Here is a 20,081-nt window from a genome sequence, read left to right on the forward strand (position 1 = left end):
TACATAGTCGGTACCCCAATCCCCCACATGCTACATTCTCGGATGTATGGGGAAGGACGCGAATAAGGGAGATCTTAAGTAATAAAAGATCTCACCTTAAAAAACTCGCGTACGATGACCGGCTAAATGTAGCTGCGGGTGCCTATCCTGCCGAGAAACCTGCCACTGCGCACAAACGCGAGTGGAAGGAGGCAAAGAAACGAGCAGAGGGTGGCGTGAAGAGCAGGCAGCATGTGGAGGCACGACGGATCCAGATGGAGACCATTGGATCTTCGCATTTCGGATCTGGCGGCGTCGAGTCATGGGAGGCAGAGTTCGTAAGTATCTTGCCACTTTATTTGATTGTTTACTTAATTCATTGATTCTATGATTGTTTTAATCTTACAAATTGTGTTGATTATGATACAGCGATGGGTTACGGGGAGGAAGCCCACAACCCACGATACTGCGTATGCTCGCCGGCATAGCAGACGTGACACGTGGGCCATCTTCAGAGCCGAGGGACGTATTACGGACGCGCAGTTTGAGATGGCCATGAGACCATACGGTCGACAGGTACTTGAAAATTCTAAACGAATGGTTTTGGTTTATTGAATTACATATATATATACTTATATACTATATATTACTTGAACAGGCACAAGCTGCTGATGATCCACTGGCCGCCGCTGCAGAGGGTGGACGTGAGCACTACTCATCGGACATTCCGACCGATGTCAGCTCATCTGAGCATGGAGGGAGCACCGAGTCATCATCTGGGTCTGAGTAGTACTCAGACTTATAGTATCACATTCCATATTGAGGATGTGATTGTATATATTTTTTTGTAAACTCAAGCCATGGGCTACTTCGAGATATGGACTCCCTTGTATACATGTATGAAATTTTGATAGTAATATTGAATTGATTGATCGATAGTATTACATTCATGTCTGTCTTGAATCGTGTATTGACAATGTATGCACTCATGTCGTTCTTGTCTTAATCTCCCTCGTGCATATGTTCTTCGTGGATGGTCTAATGGGATGGTCTAATGCACAAAAAAAAAATCCAGAGAGTGCTATTGGGTGCTGGAATGCTGGAACAGTATTCAGGCACCAAATAGCATCCTCTCTGGATTTTTTTTTTTGCACTCTGTTCGCGTGTATAAACGCATCAAAACTGCTGAAACTCGCGTGTATCTATGCGGATACCCTGTAAAATACGCGTGTATTAATGCGTCAAAACTGGTAATTATGCGTGTATAAGCGCATCTAAATTAAAGAAACGCGTGTATAGACGCAGGTATAAACGCGTCTGAGACATCTGAACTGAACAGGACGCGGCTATACACCCGTGTATAGGCGCGTCTAAAATAAGAAAAAGCGTGTATAGCCGCATGTATCAATGCGTCTGTAAAAAGAACGTGGCTACACACCCGTGTATAAGCACGTTTGAGAGGTGCTATACACGCGCTTTTACACGCATGTCTGTGGCCGCGATGATACACGCGCTGATACACGGGCCCGCTACTTTTTTCCACAAGTCATTTTTAGCGGCTAGGAGCGCGGGTATGAGCCCGATCCCTTGTAGTGAATGGCATGCAAACAGTCGTCCTAGTAAACCTTTGCCTGGTGTCAATCAACCCAAGATGGACGAGTCTTAGAAGGTACTCTTTTGATTCTTTGCTATATCTTGGTAAATCATAGACATACATTACTTCTTCTTTACTTTTCATAATATCTTTTACGGATCTATAGTTTCAAGTGTAGCAATAGCATAAGAAAGATGCATGTGAGGCTTCTTCTCAAACTGCATAAACTTAATCGTTTGGTTTGAAATTGAACTTCAAGCCTCACCTCTCTGTGTGATGGTGTAGCACTTGCATATCTAATTGTGGCTCGATGGAGCCTCACTTGCAAGTGCTAGATTTGCATACGGAGGTGACGCTCAAACCTAAGATCAAGCATCACCATTATATACTAGTTTAGCACTGGCAAGTGAGGCTCAAACTCAAGTTTGAGCATAAGCTCCAAATGGTTGAAAACCCATAGATGCATGATTCCTCCTAATATTTTGTGATATCTATAGTAAGGGGGCTAACTTCTTACTTTGCAACTTTGCAGGCCTTTGTGGAGACCACGGAGCACACACTACATAAGAATTTTATCAAAAATGATTTACACTTGCTTCTATGTGATGATGATGTATGGCAGAATTGGGTTAAGATCATGAGGCTATATGCAAAAGGCTTGCTACCAAATACAAGGGGCGAAACTCAAACTGAAGGTCTTGATCAAAATCCCAAACTTCTAACTTTGAAGAGTGGGCAAATTCAGCAGGCACCAGGAACAGTCACGCTAGGCCCAACGTTGTTTAGGTGCAGTTTAGGTCTTCAAAAGAGTGAATTTTTGGACATTCAAACAGTACTTCTTGACAAGAGAATATTGCTTAACACTAGTTTAGTACCAAAAAAGGACACTTAAGTGTCCTTTTTCGGACGATGCAAATAAAATGCTACTTGCGCTAGGAAAGACATATTCAAAATCCCTCTTGAGGAGTTTGAATATGTGACCTAGTGTGTCTTTAAAAAATGTAACCTTGCAATTTAGATGCTGGCACGATAAGGAATTACACCCATAAATAGGACTTGCATGAGACTGCAACTCAGGTTTGAGAAAACCGCCTTATAAGCTTAGAGAAAAAAATCACTAAGCCCCGTGAAAAATTCCAAGTAATTATTTCATATTTGTGTCAAAGATTTTGCCAAGTTTCACATGAAATAAAATTCAATTAAGAGTGTCTAAAATAGTAGGAAGTTGTGTGTGTTTGATACACCACTTTTTAGCTTCCATTTATATCCAAACCAATACATGGTTTTAATGTGTTTGCAAGTTTTTTAAGGTGATACAATGCTTACTCTATCCATTGAGATCTTAAAGTCATATGTAAAAGCCCCTTAGTAAGCTACAAATATTAATTGTTTCAAAATGTAAAAACTGCACACAACAAAAATTCTGGATTTAGATTCTTGAGTCATACGCATTACATTCCTTAGTAAACTTGCAACATTTTGTCTGTATAGAATAATTCCGCTAAGGTACATTGTACAAACATAATTTGGGCACCTAAAACCTTTGTTTCATGGTTGTTGAGAGAGAATTTAAAAATTTTGAAAAATGTAGCACGATTGAAAAACTAAGATAGCGCTCAAGTAGCAAGATTTACTTGAGCTTGGGACCCCAAAAAATATGTATTAACTTGCTTTTGAACTATATAATCATTTTCGATTGCCAATTTGCACTAACATAACCCTAGTTTTATGGAAGTACCTTTGGAAGGTCAAAATTTTCCTCTTTTTTAGCATCTTGGTAATTATGAGATTTTTGTTATAGTTCACAAGTAGCTTAGGAACCAGGACCCAAAGGAGATTGTGTTGTTTTGAAACCCCAAGTTCTACCAATTGACTTTTTACAAACATGAAAAACATGATTTATTCAAGAAGTTATAGGCATTTTATGGGATTTTTGACAAAACAGCTTCAAATTTCAATGAAAATTTCAAGTTAGAGTTTTTTGTCAAATTTCTAATATAGCTTGTGTTTTGACATCATGAAAAATTCCCTTTATTTTTTGACTTTTAACTGACCTATGGTTGAAACAAGGTGTAGAAATGTTGTTTCTAGGTTCCCCAAAAAATTCCAAAGTTTTGGTGAGAAACAGGACTCTAAAGTGTCCTCAAGACACTTTAGTGTCCAATTACAGAACTAGTGTTAAGAAGGGAAAGCAAACCCATCAAAGAATGGATATGGAGGAGATGGCTTGGAAGCTAAAAACAGATCGAGTGCTCAAAGATGCAATAACCACCTTCTATTTTGATCTGACAAGGGAAAATATGACTTGGAAACAGGTGTGTGAGACATATAAGCTAGGGGAGTATGAGTATAATCAATTGAGGAGCTACAGCCAGTCCTTTGTTAGGGACTCTCTCAATCATTCAAAAAAAATCCTTCACTTCCAAAAAGTGTAGTAACTTTACTCAATCACCTATATAGAGCATCTATGGGTATTGTATCTCAACAAGAGTCTATTCCTTGGACAATTAGGGGGGTGGGTTTTGATATGACAAAGATTATAGCCTTCTGTAATGAAGAGCATGTACCATTTCAATTGGCAATCATGGACCTACATGGTACAAAGGAGCAGCTCTCGTCAGAATTTTTCTCCAAGTTGGCACTTGCTTTGAACACACTGAACTCACAATATGAATATATTCTTGTATGTTTTGTTGATTTCATCACCATTGGAATGCTTATCGAAGGGATTTCTAGCCAGTCAACAAAGGTGCACTATGAATTTGGCATGATCTGCAAAAAGATGATGCCTGGACATCTGGAACAGTTGAGATTGCAACTGTTATTCTTTTCATTAGCAAGGTTGACAAGTTTGAGGCCATTGATAAGGTTCTCACAAAAAATGTATTCATCTCAGGCTCTAGTGGCCAAAATAGAGAATTCATCTCGACAAAGGCTTTATTGACGGTCTCATCACAGGGTTTTGTCTTGAACACAGCTATGTTGTAGAGATATATTGTGGTGGAGTTGTGATAGAGGAGAGCTTGCTAAAGAAGAGACGATGTATTGCTTTATGCAAAGATGATTTGGAAGCGATGGCATTAGAATCAAAATGCTCTGCTCTTTTAGACAGTCACCCGTCCTTGCAAGAGTGGTGTGGTACAAGTGGCAGCACAAAAAAGCAAACACCAGATGATGCAAAAAAAAAAAGAGAACCTTCCAAATCTTCACATTGACAACCCGACAAGTACAGAGGAGGAAGACGAAGGTGATGATAAAGAAGTTGGGGATGCTATAGACTTTGAAGATGCAGGGCAAAGGAATGAAGAGGACCAAGGGAATGATGCATGAGGATGTCGAAGACAATTTTGAAGATATTGGAAGGCATGAAGATGATGAAGGTGGGAATGGTGATGATATATTGGATACTACAAAAGCCATGGAAGCTTCAAATGTTGGGGTTGCTATGGCCGATGAGAAGATTGGGGATACAAATGTCAACAAGGCTTTCCATGCTCATAGCCCATCAAGCTCTCAACCAAAGAAAGGTAGAAAAGTGCACTCATAGTGCTTATGAATGTACAACGAATGGTGATCATTGAAAGGAGCTTATCAACAACTAATATTAACATAGGTCTTATTCAAAGTGTGGATTTGTTGAAATAATTATTAGTCTTTTGATTATTACATTGGCTTTTTTGGATTCACTTTTAACATTTTTCTATTAAAGTGAATATTTCTATTCTAATTATCCTTGATTTCATGCCAACGTCTGGTACAAATGATGATGCACACTTACTACTATTAAGAAATTACTCCATATCCTAGTGTAGCAGTGAGACTCAAAATTAAGTTTGAGCCTGATACAAATGATGACGCACACTTACTATTAAGAAATTACACTTACTCCATATCCTAGTGTAGCAGTGAGGCTCAAACTTAAGTTTGAGCTGTACCTCCACCTATGTCCAACCTTGGGGATGTCTTCCAACACAAGGCACAATCTCAAGTTGAGCGATCTTTACTTTGCCCTTGTAAGTGAGTCTCAAACTCAAGTTTGACCCTTATGTGAAAGTCTTGGCAGGTAATATGGTTCCTAATTCATTATGGTACATCACTCAATGTTGAGTAATCTAAGTTTGGATACAAAGTATATGTGTAGATATAAAAATGACTAGTATTGTATTAGCCTTGGTGTATTATTTAAATCCTAAAAGTAATAGCATTTTATTTTAATCTTACAGATATATACAAAGAAGGGAAAGACGAAGATAACATTGCTCAACTAGAACATCATCATGAAAGCCCTACTAGAGAGATCAACTCTCATGATTCAAATGCTAGAAATAATGAAGACAACATGGTGGAGGTAGATCACATCGATGATTCAGCTTTGCAAACATCTTCAAGGCCTTCAAGTGATAGGACTAAAGAGACTAAAGACATTCCTGATTTGCAAGTTAATGTTGAGGTTAGTGAGAATAAAGATAAAGTTAATGAAGAGCTTCAAGAGACTTTTGCAACCAAGGAGAGACAAGAAGAGATTGTCGAACAAATTGATGAGGCTACATATGCTACAAATAAAGGGAGAATAGTTGAAATCAACGACTCTGCGGGCAGAGGGTGCCAAGAAAACTAAAGGTAGATCTTTTTCAATAGGATGTTATTTAAGATGATTTATTCAGCAATTTTGTGTGTTAAAAAGTATGTTTCTCAACGAGAGTTATTTTTGCAGGTACAGCTACTTCTAACAATCACAAGTTAAGTGCGCAAGAAATAGAGCAACGTGTTGAGGAGCTACGTTCCGATACACAAAAGAGTAGGCCTCTAGGAAATTTATATTCTTTTGAGAGAGATGGAGATAGATTAGTATTTCAATCTTCACCAATCAATAGGGAAATGCAATCAAGTCTAGGAGCAATCGTCATAGATGAGTATGGGAGCATGAAACGAAAGTAAACTTGTGGATGTTTTATTGTAATTAGCTCTCATTGATAATATATGATCACTTATTTTAACATTGTTAAGTATGTAAACACATTAAAGTGTTATCATTCTTCTGTATCGTATGCAGAAAATATTCCTCATGCAATCACCATAAAGAAACATGCACTTATACTTAATCTTAATTGAGTTTTACTCAACAAGGAAGAGAAGAGGCATCCACAAACAAATTGTATTTGAATTGATATTGGTCGCACCACAGTTGTTATTCGCCCTGGGTGTTTTGAATTTTTGGATGAGATTTGCCAGTACTTTCATGTTGGTATTTGGTCCACCATGCTACACAAGAATGTTTGTGCCTATGTAAACACTCTTAAACAGTATGCACATAAGAAATATCATTTCTTTATGGTGTGGGGGACAAGAAGAATGTTATATCCATAATCTTCAAAAAGTATATAGGCCAGATAAGCCTACTATTGAGGCTATGTTTAAACCTTTACTCAAGGTTTGGAATCAGTGCCAAGATATTTGCAATAAGAAGAATACATTGCTTATTGATGATAGCCCTTTCAAGGGATGTGTTAATCCAAAAGACAACTGTCTCTTCCCTGAAAGTTTTCAAGGAGGACACAACTACGTACTGTGCAATGACCTTCTACCCTACCTTTTAAATCTAAATAATACAAATGACATTAGGTCTATGATTTTGCTTAATCGGCTAGGTCAATCTCCTATCACACATGGTCATAATTTATTTATCGATTTTCAAGATGTACTGGAAGAATGTCTCCAATTCACCTCCCAATTTTTGCAAGAAGAGCTCAACGAATATTCAGATGAAGTAGAAAACTCATCTTGTGCATCTTCACACTTACCATTGTATGGTGATAAGCTAAAGTATGTCCAATCAAGAGGGGAAAAAAGAGAAGTAGAATCCATAAGCAAGGATCTAGCAATGTTGGCATCCAAAGCTAGAGTACCATTACTAGACCAGCTAAGATTGTTAAAAGTGTGTTACAAAACAAGGATTTTGAGTGATCAACACGCTATTACTTATGCTACTCGCTTGGGATATGATCGTGGTCATCTCATAAGTGGAGTTGCAGCAAAAGCATACATATCAAGGCTACAAAAGGATTACTTGAGCTTATGGGTAGGATAATGTCTGGTTTCATTAAACATTGAGTGACAGTATAATCAGATTCCAACCTAACCCATACTAGTTGTTGCTGCAGGTCGAAGGAAACCATTGCTGAGGTCTAAACGTGCAGTTTGAAGTATGGGATCTGCACAAATATCAAGACTTGTTAGGTGCAGAATGTTTGGAGCCATTTTGTACTAAAAGCCCATAAGATAGACTTAGGCTTTGGGATCTGCACAAATATCAAGACTTGTTGGGTGCAGAATGTTTGAAGTATGGGATCTGCACAAATATCAAGACTTGTTGGGTGCAGAATGTTTGGAGCCATTTTGTACTAAAAGCCCATAAGATAGACTTAGGCTTTGGCCAAAACAATGTGCTTAGATGGGTTTGATTTTTGGATTGTACGAGCCAAATCTTTACACTATTGTATCAAGCAATCAAATGCCATTGTACTCCAAACTTACTGTCGTTTGATTATCTCTTTTGTCAATATTTGCAATTCGATATTGCAATGAAGATGTGTTTGTTTTTTATTGAAGATATTGCCTTTTCAAGGTGTAAGGCTATGAATATTATAATTTAATTTGGATAGACTCAATTATCTCAACAACAGTGAAAATCTTTTATACATCATATTCAATAAATTTGATGAAATTTAGCATTGACAATATACTCGCTCTTTTATTTTTTTGGTTGAACTTCTGAGGTATTGGAGCGTTTGTCTATGAAGGTTTAAGACCATCCATATTATGGATGAATTTATGTTGTTGGCACATAATATATTTATTTAAAATTTTAAATGTCCATTAACCATACATTTTGTTTTCAACAGGATATGTTGAAGCATATAGCTTTGATTTCAAGTGTACAGAAAACTTACTATTTGAGGTGGCACCAATCATTGGTGACTCATGTACCTAGAAGCAAAAGAGTTCCACCACCCCCAGATACAATAAGGAAACAAAGAAGAGTATTGATACTTGAACTCAATGGGTGTTTTACTTAAGACCATTGAGATGCAACATGGTGATGTATGTCCAAACTGGGCCAAACATATGCATCTTATGGAAGAGAATACAAGTGTTTGGCATTTGATTCGCAAAGATGCATTCACTTTCCTTGATTTTTGTATGCAATGGTTTGAGGTATGGATCTGGAGTACTAATAGACTACAAAGGACTTGACGCATTTTTAGTTGTGCTTTCCTCAGCACCATCAAAAGTTTAAGGTCGTAGCAGGGCAGGCAGCATGTCAAAAGACGGATCTTCTAATTGGATATCGATTTGTATACCACAAAAACTTGGATGTAGCATGGAGAATTTTTCATGACCTGGATGGAAATAACACGCTAATTTCTTATGATACCCTCTACAATGTAATGTGAAATATGCCCGGAACCTACTTGATTTTTCCAAAGATTTGGAATCAAAATATAGAGGAGCTTCAAAGTTTTTTGGAGACAACAATCAGCGCATGGTTACTTGGTTGGATTTATGCAAAGAACAAACGGGAGTATACTTGCAACACTTTAGTAAATGAATCAGCTTATGATAGAGAAACTTTGTATGTATTGGAGCAATACATGAGAAAACGCTATGTTTGAGATACAATTTGTACTCAATTTTTATCTTGACAAAGTGTCTACAAAGGGTTTTTGTAAACTTGAATGTAACAATCTCATTGAAATTTGATTGCTTCTGGTGTTTCTAAACACCACTCTTTGGAGATCCCTCAATTCTAAGGTTCCTTTTCCAAGCGTTCTTTGGCATTATTATCCCATGTTTTTACTTCAATGTCCCTCAAATTTGAGCATATATATCATGATTTATAATCTTGATATAGTGTCTAAGATGGGTTTTTATCTGTGGATAAATCGTAAACTTAGCACATTGTTACTGTCATTGAGATTTACTTTTTGTTTTGTTGTTTCTAACACCACACCCTTAGAGATCTCTCATTTCTAAGGTTCCTTTTTAAGTGATATTTAGAATTCTTTTGGCAAATTAAATAAAGCCCATGTTTTTACTTCAATGTCTCAAAGTGGAGATAGTATTTAACATTATCTTCTTCATATGAAAGGTGTTGTATAATCTCAATTAAGTTTAGTGTCATGTTTCCCTTGTCCTTCCAATATTGTTGCATTGACGTATGTATCTATACAACTACAAACAAATACGCCAAATAGTTGTGTCAAGATATAATCTAATGGCACAAAGAGTGCACCAACAAATAGATGCTAGCTCAAACTACACAAAAATACCGAGTTTCCAACCAATCCTATAAGAAAAAGGAAGGATTTATCAATGTGGATGGCGATGGAGAGCATGGTATGAGTGATCTTGACCATGGACATTTGCATGTCACAAGTATGTACAAGAGTACTCTAGATATTGTCGGAATCTATTCTTGAAATTTGGGAGACTCAATGGAAGAAGATTTGGAAGAAATTAAGGGAGCTAAAGACACCTAGAGATGACAAGTTTCATCTTCTTACAGAGGATCTCAATGGTAAGCCTATGGTTTGAGTTTGGTGTCATGAATGTGGAAGTCTGTATGGATCGATTGAGGGCACGCAGTCATTTTATAACTGCTTGTCTAATTTCATGATAACTCATATGTTAGATTGTCAAGGACATGAAAGAAGATACTTGTCTAATATATAAAGGAGGAATTTTCTCCCAAGACAAAGTGCGATGCTCCTCACTTCCGTAGTCTTGAAGCTACCTCTTGTTATTGAAAAAAAGCACCTAGATGCTTCCTCACTAAACTCCGTGCGTACCTCCACTCCTCTTATCGAGCAAACAGTTAGCTTCTTGACGTTCTTCTTAGCCACTCTCTTAATGTTTGCTCTCCTATTAGAGAGGAGAATCTTTATCCTCTTCTTCGTCCAGTCATTTGAGAAGGCGAGGGGCCCAGACGTGGAACAACAAACTCAATCTTAAGCCCATCAATAACATATTGTTTTGATAGCTTATCTTGTGCTTTCCACTTCTTAAAGGAGTTTTTGAAATCCAAGTTTGCAAGTACATGCATCCTATTGGTGACTTGCTTCCATTTACCATCCATCACAAGCTCCCCAAACGGTATCTATCATTAGGTAGCCTTTAGACATCTTTTGGGCCTTGTAAGGATTCCTAATTTTTTGGGATTAAGACTAATTTTAAGCATTCTTAAGGAGCCAAGGGCAATAAAGAGGCCTACTTTTGGAGCCTATAGTTTGCTCTTTCTAGCCTATAATTTTAGGGTCTAAAGTAGTCATTTTCTCTCTCTTGTAGCAAGCACTTTCCACATAACTAAGCTCGTAACTAAGGGGGGGACCCAAAATAGTGAAATTTTTTTTCCCATTTTGCTAGATTTTTGGCTTTGAAACTTATCCAGACCCTTATATATATATCAAAAATTCAGTTTTCAACCTCTATTTCCCCCCAAAACCTCCTCTATCCCCTTAAATGTGACATCTTTTTCTCCCTCATTTATTGCCTCCACTTCCCCCACCAAATCACCCTCATTAAATGCCTCCAAATTATCCTATCAATTTCCACATCATCATTCTCGCAAACTAAGTGGGAGCCAAAAATAGTGAAAAAAAAAATTCTACCTTTTTTAATTCTCATGCTTTAAAACCCAACCCAAACCCATATACATATATTAAATTCATTTTTTAAACTCAATTTCCACCTAAAACCGTCTCTACCCTACCTTTTTCCCTTCAAATTAGACTCCCCTCTGTCTCTCCCCCCTTTCCCTCCCTCTCTCTCTCTCTCTCTCTCTCTCTCTCTCTCTCTCTCTCTCTCTCTCTCTCTCTCTCTCTCTCTCTCTCTCTCTCTCTCTCTCTCTCTCTCTCTCTCTCTCTCTCTCTATATATATATATATATATATATATATATATATATATATATATATATTGTGAGCGTATGGCCTGCATACTCACTTTCCCTCTCTACTATGCTTTCATGCCATTGTCACTCTCTCTATTGTGCTTTCATGGCTTAACATCAACATAGAGCTACTAATCCAACATTACTTAACCTATTGATTCTTTTCTTCGCTTGGAGCTCATTCGGTTGTGCGACTTGTCACCAAAGTATAATCATGGCCTTGTGCAAAATCACTAATGCGAATGTGCCATTGCAACAACGATGCAAGGTGGATTTGCATGTTCAAGTGTTGGAAGAGTATGCATCTTTGGGCAAGGGTCATCTCACAGAACAAGAGAATATTGCACAAAGACAAGGTGGTCACACAAAGATGGATCTGTGGGTTGATGGAAATCTATACCCAGTGGACCCTTCTGCGCGATACCCACCAACTTTCAGAGACTTTCCCTCATTTATTCAGTATGTGGGAGATGGTAACAATGGGATGCTTGGGTATTTCAAGAGATTATCAACAGTAATGTTGGCAAAGTGTTCTAGTTATCCTCACAATTTCATGCTCTTCAAGGTACGTTAGGTGGTTTGCACCAAGCCCTACTTCAATCTCACGCCAAGGTTAAGAAGCTCAAGGATGCAAATCGAGAGGGTGCAGCATGCATTGAAAAGCTAAGGTAGACCATCGACCACATGAAGAGCACCCCTATTGGAGCAAGGGAGCGTAAGAGGCCACTCAACCACATTGAAACACTTGTTGTGGGAGGGGGTGCTCGTAAAGTGAAGAGTTCATGCAGCGCAGTATGGCTCTTAACCATTCCACTGGTAATGTCGATGCACTATCACCAAGTTGGAAATGTCAATGCTTTCTTTTTGTTTTGTAGGGTATTCCTCCAAGATGTTATAGGTGCTGATAAGTCTGGGGACTGTAATGAGCTCTTGCACGCTCAATCACAAAACGAGGAAGCATGTGCTTAAAATGATCAAGGATCCCCATGGGGCAAGAAGATACATTTGGCAGTGGCCAATGATATCATGTCTGAGGAAGCCCAAACTATTAGTAGTGCTGAGGTTGTTAATGCATGCGATGAGGTAGGCATTAGCACCACGGGCTATAAGGCAATTCATCAGTTGCTCTAGGAGACACCCTCCGCATGAAAGGTTTCACGTACAACCTTTTCCCACCACCTAAGAGGGTATCATTAGCTAAGGGAGTGAGCAATGAAGACGTCAAATGCAGGATTGGTGAGTACTATCACATCCAGGACACCCTCTCCATTGCAACATAGAGGAAAAGGAAGACTACACATGATATGGTTTCGTTCCCTTACAACAAATTCAACAACATATTTGTGAACCTGCAAATGCTACAAAAGGCTATGATATTATTCTGCAGTATGTGAGTGGGGTTTGTAACATTATATTGTTTTTATTTGTGTGCACATTTTTGCAAAGAGTGTAACATTGTGTTTGTTTTATGGATTTCATAGGTCAAACAATCTCATTTGCTTTGAAGTTGGATGTGTCAGATAGTGAAGGGAAGGAGGCTAGAGAGAGTGAACTGCACTATGGCGCAAAAGCCTTTAAAGCTGGTGATGGTTGTGTGAGGAGCTAGAGAGCGATGGAGCTGGTGATGGGGAGATTGATGGAGCTAGTGATGAAGCTATTAATGAGAGTAGAACAAACACTAACTTTTTATTCAATGTTCTATCAGAGAAAGAAATTTGGTGGTTGGGATCCTTTGAGGTTCCCAAGGAAACAAACGAGGTGCTAGCATGGGTCTTTGAGAGATTGTCTTGGGTTAGTAATGTGATTAAGGCACAAATAGAGGGGGAGCACTTGGATGTTAAGAGTCTAGGAAGTTTTGTCATTGATTGGCATCTGGGTGGGGACGTGAAGAGAATTAAGTGTATGATTGGTTGCACTCCAAGGTGCAAATACTACTCATCCATCAATTTCCATTCCATTGCTTCTCGGAGCGCTTGTCGTAACAACCATGAGCTGATGAGAGGAGCTTGCACAATATTTGCTTAACCTAGAGCTACCCATTATCTAACTAAAGAGGAGGCCGCCTCCCTATCTGAGGAAACACGCTTGGAGAGAGGGATCTGAGGAAGCACGCTTGGAGAGAGGGAGACTATGTTGCCACATCCAAGATTTGCAAAACCTTGGCGGCCGCATTGGCCAAACTAATTAGGTAAGTAACGTGCAAGAGCCTTAGAGCATCATTTGTTTCATGGTGTAAATATGTGATGATTAAACAACTTGTTTTGCAGGTTTGTAGTGTAATCCAAAGTACATTCTGCCACATCACAGGTGGTAGATCCCCCAATGACCTCGCGATGCCGCAAGAAGACCAAGCCTTGGCCTGTGCTATGCCGCAAATATTACACAACACCAGGAAGCTATGGTGCAAAACATTGTCCAAGTACTAGAGTCCCTTGTTATTTCAAGCACAATTAAGTCTAGCGTAGCTCTAAGCTTGCTCCGAATGATCTATTTCCCTAGTTAGGATCTTGTAAGAGATGGAATTTTAATAGCAAATTTGGCTTGTAAAACTTCTACCCTCTATGTTAATATGATACCAATTAATGATAATTTTGTTTTTTACCATTTATGGAATCAAGTGTCATTTTGCCACAATTTTTTGTTTTTAGTTTTTCCAACAGTCATTTAATGTCAAAATTGTGGATCATCACACGAAGATCAAGTATTGTACAATTGATTTTTTTCAACCAAAAAAAAAAGTGGGCCTAAAGGTTACAAAAATGCCATGTGAAAGTTGCCTAGACTGGTCATTTTCGCATCCTAGTGACCCATGTGAAACGCCTCCTAAATTAAGGTTTTTTTGATGACGTATTTTTGAGCTCTATAAAAGAAGATTTCCCTCTTTTGCCATTTCATACATTCTAGAGCTTACATCCTCTTTAATCCTTTCATACATTCGAGGCCATGGTGCGCACTAAGCAAACTATGAAGAAACTCACAGAAGAGGGCATAAGGAGGAGGGAAGCAACTGCCAAGGACATCGCAGAGGAATTTAACACCTCCAATAGTAAAAAGCAAAGGAGGGTGCTTGTCGATTATGACAACACCAACAGCAGCAGCAGTGACAACACGCAAAGTAATGACTCCGATTCGTTTGATTCGGAGAGGACTCAGTCAAACGAAAATCGGCCGTTGGGGGAGCCCTCATGGGCTAGCATGGAGATTCCAGCACACTCGGTAGTAGTTATGAAGACTCTACCCAAAGGTTGTGCCCCTCCTAGAGACAGCCAGAGGCCACTGCCGAGACTCCCCAAGAGCCCGAATGGCCAGAGGCTACTCCACAACACCGTCGTCGTCGTCTCGTAAGAGCTCATTTTTCAAACCCCCGACAACAATGGCCCGACTCCCTAAGCTCTTCCACGTGGTCCACGATGCAAAACGCGCTCCGACTTCAGTGTATTCCATGAGATACGCCACCACCAGAAGTCGACAGAGCTGCTAATCCCAAGGGCTCCATTTGCACGGACATGCAAGGAAATTCTATGGGATTACAAGATGGAATGTTGCATGCAGTCTGTTTCCCTCGAAGTGTTGCAGGAGACGGCAGAGACCTACCTAGTCACTCTTTTTGAGGACACTAACCTTGGAGTAGCGAATTCACGGAGAAAAAGGACCGTAGAGATCAGCCATCTGATTTTTAATGTATTTGGCCTACATGTACATGAAAAGGTGCAAGGGAGAAGAAAGCTTGAGCTTTTGCAATCACGCACACATTCACACAAACCCTAGAAGATAACACACAAGGTGAGAGGCTGAAAATTCTTCTTCTTCTTCACACAACAAAAGAGGTCTACAAAGAAGATAGAGTGACTAACACACATAATAGAGTATATTTAAGTGGTCCATAATGTGAACACACTAAGAGGAGTGGGTAGGTGTGGACTAGTCGATGTAGTCCAACTGTAGAATCTCTAGCGAAGATATGCCGATGCCAGCTACCAAACCAGCCAGTGATGTAAATGTCGAACAATCATGCAGGCGCCTCGTGAGTATCAACTCATGTTGAGCTTGATATCTCAACACTCCCCCTCAAGCTCAACTCTAGCTCATGAATACCAAGCATATCTCAAAATCTGTGGAGCTTCTCAGCTCCCAAGGTCTTTGTGAAGATGTCAACGATGACGTGATCATGTGTGCTGACATAGGCCAAGTCGATGTCGCCTTGCTACCAAGACTCTCTCCCTCTGATGAAGTGGTAATGTACCTCAATGTGTTTCATCCGCACATGGAAAAACTGGGTTCCTGGCCAACTATATACTACTAAGATTGTCACAATATATGACAACCTTTCTCTCCACATGCAACCCCAAATCAGAAGTAGCTTGCGTAACCAAGCTACCTCACACGCTGTCACCGCAGCTCCTCTGTACTCGATAAGGCAACTGTGGGGGCTACTTCTTGCTGCTCCGTGTCACAGCAGCACTCCCTAATGAAAACATAAATCCACTGGCAAATCTTCTGTCTGAGATGCTACCTACCCAATCTGCATCTGTGTACCCATATAGCTCCAATGGTACACCTACTGCATAAGACAATGCATAATCAACACTAGCCCTCAAATATCGAAGTGTGCGTCGCACACTATCAAGATGTGGTTTGCGCAGAACCTACATAAACTAAGCTCTCTAAGCCAGCAGTGTAACTCAAATCTGACTTGTTGATCATGACATAAATCAAACTCCCCAACCATAATCTTCTTATACATAGTCCAACACATAACATGTATCCGCACTAAGCTTGCCATTTTGATCTAATGGCATCGAGATTGACTTACAATCAGCCATCCCATACTTGGACAACATGTCCAATAGATACTATCTTTGTGACAGTCGAATACCCTTAGGTGTGTGAATGACCTCAATTCCCAAAAAGTAGCACAGATCTCCCAAATCTCAAACTTCGTTTTGAGAAGACTTTTCACATGCTCAATCTCATCAAATTTGTGACCCCCAACAATAAGATCATCTATATATATGGTGATGATCACAATAACCTTATCACTCTTGCGCACATACAAAGAGTGATCTGCACCTGCCATATGAAAACCAATAGTGAAAAGATACTCAGCAATCTTGTCATGTCATGCTCGTGGAGCTTGCTTCAGCCCATACTGTTATGGGCTACCGCACCTCTAAGAAGGAACTCTATGCATTCACCTAATGGAAGAGCAATAGAACACAACAGTCATGGGCTTACCAATGCTTTGATCTCGGGTCCCTTGAGGCCTCCAAGCTTGCTTGTAAAGCGCTAAACTCCAAGCTCCACCTCCACACTGTTATCGTGGAGTCGCTCACACCATCACATAGACCAATCACACTCTCTCTCACTCACTCATACAAGCATAAACACAAGCATGAAAGAGGCACAATGCTAGAATGCTCTCACTCCTCACTCTCTCACAAAGCATAAGGGGAGAGCTCTCAATAGCACAAAGGGGATTGTGTCCTTTTCATTATGAGAAAATACCTTATATACAATTGGCCCTTATTCACACTTGGGCGCCCAAAACTTACTAACTAGGCCTTGGGTGGCCAATATCTCATGATGTACAACCTTTAGAGTGCCTTTGCCTAACACTTATTAATGTCCTCAATTGAGGATCATGTTGTTAATCCGAATGGGATTAACATTCCCCCCTTTCCTGATGTGGGTTCTGTCCTGAAAACCTGTTACCAAGGTTGGAAGACCTGGAAATTATGTCCGGACTGGAGTTTTCAGAGTGTTCGACGGAATGTTGAGTGGGACTTCTAGAATCCAGTGTCGATCATGTCTTCAAATGTCAGATGCATATAAGCTGGCAGACATGTTAAGCGGTGGTAATACAGCATCATCCCTCTGTCTAACGGCCCTTGGTTCATGTCGAACTGTAGATGCTGTGCTTCAAAGCCATCATAAGGTTCTTTAGGTTGATCTATGAGGACCACCAATAATTTCATGAACCTAACACTGGCCACAATTGCAGGATCAGGTATTCTACGCCAAGCCCTGATCTAGGTCAGCACAGTTGCCGTCGTTGTTCTTGAATATTGCCAAATGTTGCTGGATTGAATATAGGAAAGTTATAACAAACATGAGAGTCCGTGTTTTTGGCATTTTGGAACTCTAGCGGCGTCCACCTTCTCTTGATAGGCATGTATAGTGGATCCACTCGCAGTCTTGGTGGCGCACACATGTAAACTCTGTTGTATTCAGGAACTGTTAGAAACTCTTGTCTCCATGTAGGTTGGACTCCAAAATATGGCAATTGTGGCACTTCTTCATTTGTATGGATGGTGGTGTATCCACCTCTTGTATGCACAGGATGTCGCTTCCTCCATCTTCTATAACAATAGCTAATCATGAATGTGACCAGGCAAATTTCTAGCAAGTCAGAGAGATGAGGGTTTGCTAGCCTTGTGTTTTGCGACATTTCCCCACAATGTTCCTTCTCCTGCCACAACGGAAGTAATTCTTCTAATTCCGGATGTGTGGGAGACGGAGAGGGTATGGTACATATTGTTGCCTTGTGGGTGTGACTGTAGAATATGCTTTTGGTAGAATCTAGCGAGTGGGATCGAAAGGAGTAATCTGAAACAGCACTTTGAACATGAGTGTCGAGACTATAATAGTGGATTGCCTTGCTGGATAAACTCCTCATATTCTGTAGCTGTCAAGGAATCCAAAACATTTTGTTCAGTATAAGTCACAACATTATCAAGTGGAGATAGATTACGTACCTCCTGAGGTTGCCTTGGTGGAGATGGGATAGGTGCCACTCCTCATCTCGGGGGCGAGAGTGTTAGTGGGAAAATCTAATTCTGGCGGAGAGAAGGGAGAGTAGATTCAGTTAGCTTGGGAAGATGTAGTAGGTGGCGCGCTAAGATAAGGATTGAGAAGCCCACTGGCAATATTAGAATATACAGGGTAAGTGTTTTTGGAAAAAGAAGATGGACCCTCCTCTTCGCCTTGACCAGTGCTAGGGGGTGGGTGGCTAGGCTTATGAGCCTTAAAAAAGTTTTGAATTTCAAGAATTTCTTCGTTATCAATATCCGGGTAATTTATGTGAGTGGCATCAAAATTATAGCTTATGTTGGTGAGCATAGCTTCTAAATGCTTGTGTATATTAATATAGAGCTTAAGCATGCCAACCGAGTGATATAAAGTAGACTCACAAAGATTTAAATGTTGGTGAGTATTATATACTTCTAGCCACCCATGACTAATTACCCATTGATAAGTATTAGCCACCACCTCGTAGTTGGCTGGCATCGCTGGTATGCCATCTGGAACAAACAGATCAAGTTTGTCGACACTGTTATCTAGGATATCTGAATTTTGTAACACACGACACACAGAGGTTGAGGACTATAGAATGCAAGGGATAGAAGAAGATGTCTTGCGGGTTAGTTAATATAATATCCCCCCTCAAAATGCCCATAATGATTGTTGGGGGTCAACATCTCTTTCAGTATTTTGTTTAATTAGGGTTAATTCTCCTAGGCCTATATCTTCAGCTAAGTTGATGTCATACTGAAGTAATGAGAGTGTCAGTGTAGATAAAAACAAAGTAAGAGTTTGAGGAGGGGCCCGAGGAGTTACTGGTAACTGTCCCAATTTTGAGGCATGCTCAAGGAGGAGGGTACGTAGATCGTCTGTGGGCTCCGGGCGTTGACTCCTTTCTTGTGTGGCTAATTGGCAAGCCAGATCCTGCATGGCGGATGTCAGCATTGCTAAGTTGGTTGGAGATGGCTGTTTCCCGGATCATTCTCTCAGCATCCATTTCCTCAAACCTTCTTGTTGCCGCTTCCTGTGCTCTCCTGGCAGTGGCTTCCTTTTGTTGTGCCTCAGTAATTTGATTTAGTCGTTGTGCTGCCATTCTTTGTGTATCCTATAATTGTACTTCCAATTGTGATATGGTTTCTTGACTCCTTTGCAGCGCCGCTGCTTGGTTGGTGACAATGGTTTCGTTGAGGAGCTTGATTTTCTTTGCATGCGCTTTGTTACCTGTTCTCTTTCCTGTTGTTTGCAGACCATGCACTTTGTCTTGTTCTTCCTTAAGTTGGGCTGTTAGGAGCTCTATTTGTTGTTGAAGCATATCTTCATTATTCTTTGCGCTATTTTGGTACTCCTTTATTTCCCTATCATGCATGGTTGTGAGGCTCTGTGTGTGTGTTATCTCTTTTTGAAGTTGCTCTCGTGCCTGCTCCAGTCTTGCATTCAAGTCAGTATTTTCATTGATTTTCTATACAATGGTCTGACTTAAAACCAAATTATTGCTTTCCAAGGCACTGTATCTGGTTTCATGTTGTTCTGCAACCTTTAAGCTCTTCATGATCACTTCTTTATTAGTTTCTTTTGTTGCCACCAGATTTTCTTTTACGCTTTGTATGCTTGCATTGGCCTTTTCCAGCTGCTTCCATAAGTTGGTGTTCCTGTCACCCATGTAGCATGTGTGTTGTCAATAAATGGCAACGCCACAACTTTTTCTCCTGTTCCCAGTTGTTGGTACTAGTGTCAGCACCCATTTCTGTAAGGGGATCAT

The sequence above is a fragment of the Cibotium barometz genome, chromosome 59 (assembly GCF_041138505.1).
Source record: "Cibotium barometz isolate CiBa-2024 chromosome 59, ASM4113850v1, whole genome shotgun sequence".
NCBI classification, from domain to species: Eukaryota; Viridiplantae; Streptophyta; class Polypodiopsida; order Cyatheales; family Cibotiaceae; genus Cibotium; species Cibotium barometz.